General features: G+C 50.3%; 1 long non-coding RNA gene across 1 annotated transcript in view; it reads left to right on the top strand.

The window, feature by feature from the left end:
* The first annotated feature begins 4,782 nt into the window (after window positions 1–4,782).
* Window positions 4,783–6,000, top strand: part of LOC141579454 (uncharacterized) — a 36,002-nt gene continuing 34,784 nt past the window's right edge. Inside the window, exon 1 of the long non-coding RNA XR_012510914.1 lies at window positions 4,783–5,367. This is a non-coding gene — a long non-coding RNA (uncharacterized LOC141579454). The remainder of the gene's footprint in view (window positions 5,368–6,000) is intronic.

Genomic DNA, 6,000 nt, shown 5'->3' with positions numbered 1-6,000 from the left:
ACTGTAGTTAACTACACTGCGCTGTGCATTTGATAGTTGTTAAGAGAGTACCTCTTAAAATTTCTGATCACAAGGAAAATAGTTTGTGACTATGGGTGATGACAGACATCAAGTAAATTTAATGCAGTGATCATTTCACAATATGCACATGTAATAAATCATTATGCTGCACACCTAAAGCCAACAAAGTTATGTGACAATTGTATCTCAGGAATATTTATCCCAGGAAGCGGGGGTGCAAGCCTGGACTACCAAATGCAGGAGCTGCCTTTGCCCTCCAACAGCAGAGGGTGGTAATTGTGACAGGGACTGTAGGTCCCTCAAAGCCTAGAATGTTAACTGTCTGGACCTTCACAGGGAGAGTGTGCAGACCCTGCCCTGGAAGACGGTGGTCATGGCAGCAACGACGGCCTGCCTGTGTGCAGGCTCAGCCCAGACAGCTCCTGTGCTCTGCTGTCACCGCATTTACTTCCCTCCCCACCCTCAGAGGGAGAGGCTTCAATGTTGCGATTTTACACATGAGAAAACTGAGGCTCATTTGCTTTGAATTATTGACCAAGTGGTGGGGGAAGTTTTGAACCCCAGTGTTCTGATTTCAAAGCCACATCTCAGCCCTGATTTTTAGAAGGTTGAGGTCCAGGCACTGGGGACCCTCCACCTTCCTCACTTGTAGTCTTACTCCAGGGCTGCCATCCCCGAGGCGTCTGGGTGAACACATTTAATCCGCTTACTCTGCACCAGCTGAGCCCTTGGCTGCCAGTCTGTTGTCGCTGCCTGACACCAGCTGAGTTTTACAAGTAAATCATCCAACCTGCCCTGCCAGCCCACCTGCCCTGCTATGTGGGGCAGACCCTTCCTAGCCTGGTCATTCTAAACCATTATCTCACACATTTGCACAACTGCATCGAAAGGGCCCTACTCCATGTGTGGAGGTATCGACAAGGGGAAGGGAGGGGAGTTTGGGGTGGCCGCTTACTGTGAAGGTGACACATGATAGGGACATGTTCATGTCCATAATGGCACTCAACTTGAAGCTAAGAACATGGTCACAGCGAGGGCTAAAAGCTGAGAGGCTACAAGGCTGCTGAGAAAGGGGCTTGAATATTGAATTGTAAATGTGTAATTTAATTTAAAAATTAGTACCCTGGGTGATAAGAATTTGCCCCTAAGGCCAGAATTGGGCGCCTGACCATTGGGAACCCCTCAATTCCAGGATGTAATATCTGAGCATGGAGGGGGCTTAAATTGGGGTGCTGTCCTCTCAGTCATGGTGCACCTGCCCACGTGTGCACCCATGAACTGCAGTGCTCACACATCAAGGCACCTCTCATGCCCTGCCAAGGAGGTCATGGTCATAAGGAAAGGATGACAGACTGTGAGGTCACACGTGTGCCCCTGCAGGGGTGAATTTTGTATAGGGCATAGCCCCCCCACTCTCACCTCCAGGAGGAGTGGTGGAGGGAGCAGGACTACTGAGCCCCTAGGCTTAGCAAGCATCCTGGCTGAGGTTGGGGAGGCTGTCCACTCTGAAGTCATAGGTCAGATGGTAGATTGGGGTCCCACCCCCACAGCTCACCAGTGAGACAGTCTAGTCTGTTTTCTCTGTAAACTGGAACACAGTCACCCTCACCCTCAGAAATGGGGGCAGCCTGTGTAAATTACAACACAAAGCCATGCGCTGTTTCAAGTGCCCGGGGTGTCCAGCCCCCCTAGGCCGGGCAGGTGGGAGAGGAGTTGTGTGGGTTAGCAGGTGTGAGAGCAGGGCTGAGACTTGGCTGAGTGCATACACTCTAATATCCAGGAACTGCGAGCTACCACTAGCAAACCTGTTCATTGGGGCCATGTGTACTCTCCCTTGTCATTTACAATCCCCTGTTTGAACAGAGGCCTCTGGAGTCTATTAGCCACATTGTTGCCTGTCACCACACTGTTGCAGGTCCAGGGTCTCCATTTAGCCAGCTTGAAGGAATAGTCAAACTTTTTCTTAAAACCAGTGACAGAAAACCAAAGTGGCTTAAAGAAGCAAACAGGGCAGGAGAGAATGACTTAACTAACTGAGACATCCACAGGGAGATAGCTTCAGGAATGGCTGTACCTGGTGCTCAGTGAAATCAGCAGAAGTCATCCTTCCTCACCTCTGGGCTCTGCCACTGGTGCCATCTTCACATGGCTCTGCCTTTATGAGAGCAATATAGTCACCAACTGCCACAGGCTGACATCACCACCCCTCAACTCCCAACTGAAATAGAAATTTTCTGCTCCCAGGATTCCAGCAACTATGCCTGACCTCCTTGGAGACTGACTGGGCTGGTGCCCAGCCCTGAGCCAATCACAGTGGCCAGGGAGGATGGAAAATGCTGATTGGCCAGATAAAGGCCATGTGACCATCCTCTCCAGGAAACCTGTGAGCTGTTCACCTGTTTTCAGGTTGGGAGAGTGTGATGTCTCCCAGAGGATCCTGCTACTAGCACAAACTGCAGGTGGCACAGTGAGCTGAAATGAGCCTGTCTGCTTGGTGACAAGTGACAGGTCACTTAGTGGTTCACTGCTCCAGGGAAGGAGGCATGTCCACACAGTATTGGGGCTTCAGAGCCAGAATGTAGTAGAAAAGCCTCCCAGTCTCCCAAAAGGTGGGAAAGTGAGCAGTGACACCGGAAAGGCACTCCTCTCTGTGGCCCTTGGCTTTCTCCTTGTTACAGTGGAGAGTGCAGTGTTGCCCCTGACAGCTCACTTTCCTGCTGGGAGGCCTATGCAACAGGTGGAGAGTGCTTGGAAAAGCCCACTTATTCTGAGGAACTGTTATTGCTCCTGGTGGCATTATTATTTTCATGTCACTTGTGAGGTGGGCCCTGAGGGGTCCCTGATCTCGGGGCACAGACACCCACAGAAACTTGGCCCACTATTACTGTTCATTCAACAATGACTTACCGAGCACCTACTGTGTGTCAGTTTCCCAGGGTAGAGCAGTGGTGTTGACAGCAAAAGCCCCTGCCTCACCTCATCTCTGCATCCCAGGTGGGGTCAACAGAGTGGGAGTTCAGGAAGCAGAGGTCCTGGCCGAAGCCTTGTGGGAACCCCTGGGTTTTTCTCTGTGCTGAGGGCACTAGCAGCACACCGATTGTGGGACTCAGTACCCGCAGGACCCAGCATGATGGGTAAAGGAGAGGGGCATTTCTAAAAGCCCATCCTCACTAACCCAAGGCTCTGGAGGGCAGCTCCACTCTGCTCAAACCCAGGGGGCATCTTCCACCATCCTGATCACCCTCTGGTATTACTCCCCGCTCAGATGCACTTTTCCCTGTGGCAGCTACACTCAGAATATGTGTTTGTTTCTCTCCCATGTGGTTAAGTGGACTTCAGATACATAACAGTGATGGAGTGGCTAAGCCTCTGGGCAGATTGCTGGGTGACCCGCGGAAATTGCTGCACATGTTTAGCTCCCTTCTGCCAACCAACGGGCCAGACCCCACCACTCTTCTGTCTGTTCTAGCTCACTTAATCTGCACAGACACTCTGTGCAGGACATCCTGTTATCCCCCATCTCTGCTGACTTTGGGTGGACAAAGCTTGGGTTTGAGAAAGTTGCCCAGGTCACATTGTTGACAAGTGGGGAGCTGGGGATTTGCACCCTGGTCCCAGCAGTCTGGATCATGGAAAGGCCTGGGTGGGGCAGCTTATTGCCAAGGGAATTCCTGCCCAAGCCTCTCCCATGAGAGCCCACCCAACAGCACATCTAGCAGAGTCAGCATTTCCTGGACCAGATGGACAGAACCTCAAAACTTCTTTGCAAACAGATTGTTTCCATGTTCTTTTTTCAAACACAGAAAGGCCACAGGCCAGGGAAGGATAAGGCCAAGAGTTATTTCATTGGGGTGAGTGAAGGACAAGTGTGAAGACACACAGCACTCCCAGCAGCCCTCTCGGCAGAGCCTGCCACTGGGTGAGCAGCTACCATGACTACCTACCATAAACCTGTGAGTTTCATGCCTGTACAATCCTGCCTGTGAGAAGAGCAAAGTGAATCTCAGAGAGGTGTGGGGACACTCCAAAGACAAACAGATAAGGTGGGATCATCACCACCATGCTGTGCTGGGACAGGCAGTCACCTGTCACACTGCTCATGCATGGCCTGCTGGGAGTAGTGAAGGCCTGACAGGAGCACAGGAACACTGTGGTGAAGGTGATATTCCTACCTGGGACAGCTGGTGCCGGGAACTCTAGCTGATTCTTCATTGTGCCTGCTTTGAGTGTCAGCATGATGCAGCCTCATGTAGGGGAAGGGCTGTCTCCTTTCCACACCGGTGCACAAGGAAGAGCATGTACACACTGGCATCACCATAGACCACCGGCAGGATCAGGATCTGGAGCTCAGAGCAGAAACTGCCAACACCTCAGGAACTTGTGCAAGAGGAGGACCTGAGTGCCCCCTGAAACATGTCTAGTTTTAAAAACATACTTAATTAGGGGGAAGTGATAAACAGTTGATCCCTTCAAAATATTCGGTTATCCAAGGAACAACAGCACCTCAGCATTGTAAGAAGATTAAGTCAGTCATCAATAACCATCACTATATGTATGAGAAAACAGTGTTAGGAGATACAAAAGGGTCTCAGGATCATGCAGTTCAGAACTGAGAACCGTCCAAAGCATGTGCTGCATGATAGCCTCTCTAAGCTACCTGAGGCTTGGTCTGCTCCTGATACTGGGCAGATGGTTTTGAGAAAATCACACTTCTCAGGGGACCGCAGGGAGTTGAAAGAGTTGAGTTTGGATTCCTGATCATCTTCTAAGTTTGGAATTTTGAGATTCTTCTGCACCTGTCCTTCCTCCAGAACAGAATCTGATTCAGGCGGGATTCCAAGGACTGAGGCATGTGCCAGGCAAGTGAGCAGGCATGGCTGAATGAGAGCATCGCCAGTGCCATCAACAAAGAGGCCAGGGCACTGAGATTTCCAGTGATTTAGCATCCTGGCTGGGAGGGGTCATGTGTTCTACAGTGAGTTCTGAGTATCCTGCACCGCCCTCGAGGACCTTCAGGGGGCGCGCGAAGCCAACGTGTCTTAGGTGGCGGTGCGCATACGCAGTCCGCATCAGCAACCAGCGTCTTCTCTGGGGGCGGAGCTTGTTTTCCTCAGGACTGAGCGGGCGGCGCCAGGGAGGCTCCGGCACAGCGCTGCCTGCGTGTTCGCGGGAGAAGGACGCTCCCCGCCCGCTGTCTGAAGATACGCCGGTTTCCCACGGCCTGAGCCCGCTTCCTGCCGGGGTGTGTGTGGACCTGACCGAGCTGGGGCCACGGCCGCCCGGGCAGGATGGGACGGGTGCGCTGGCGGGCACGCTTCGACTATTCTCCTCGCCCGCCGGGAGCGGGTGAGTGTCCGCGCCCCTGGTCCTCACCGCCCGGGTCCCCCTCCCCCGTGTAATCGGAGGTGTGTACACAAAGGTTCAGGAGTGGGGACGCGGGTGTAATGGGAAAAGGGCTGAGAAAGTACTGAAAGAGTTAAAGAGAAGTGTGTAAAATCACATTATGTTAATTTTTATATTTTAAGTTTGTCAAAGTCAGAGTTTATCATGTTTTTAATTTCTTGTCTTTAAAGGAATGCAATCATTTATTTTATACTTAAAATATGATTCTCAGCTTACCTCGTTTTCAAGTCAAAATACTGCCACGGTTGACATTTTCTCATAATATAGTGACAATCTTAAACATGTGTGAATATAAACTCATTGAAAAAATCTTGCAGCATTCCATGCTGAGTAGTCTTGTTAAAAATAATATCCGGGCCATTACTAAATCATTACAAAAATATAATTTTTTTGAATCACTTTTAGAAGTTCCAGAAACAGTGGTATTTTTAAAACACCAACCACTGCATAGTGCTTAAGACCATTTAAGATGAAATATATTCAAACCTAAAACTTTAGAATACTCAAAAGGCAGGATAATATCTGCTTTTTCATTGCAAATACATGTTTTCTTCATAAGTGCAATATACGAAAGTA

The sequence above is a fragment of the Camelus bactrianus genome, chromosome 2, assembly GCF_048773025.1.
Source record: "Camelus bactrianus isolate YW-2024 breed Bactrian camel chromosome 2, ASM4877302v1, whole genome shotgun sequence".
Taxonomy (NCBI): domain Eukaryota; kingdom Metazoa; phylum Chordata; class Mammalia; order Artiodactyla; family Camelidae; genus Camelus; species Camelus bactrianus.
This window is presented reverse-complemented; position numbering and strand designations above follow the sequence as displayed.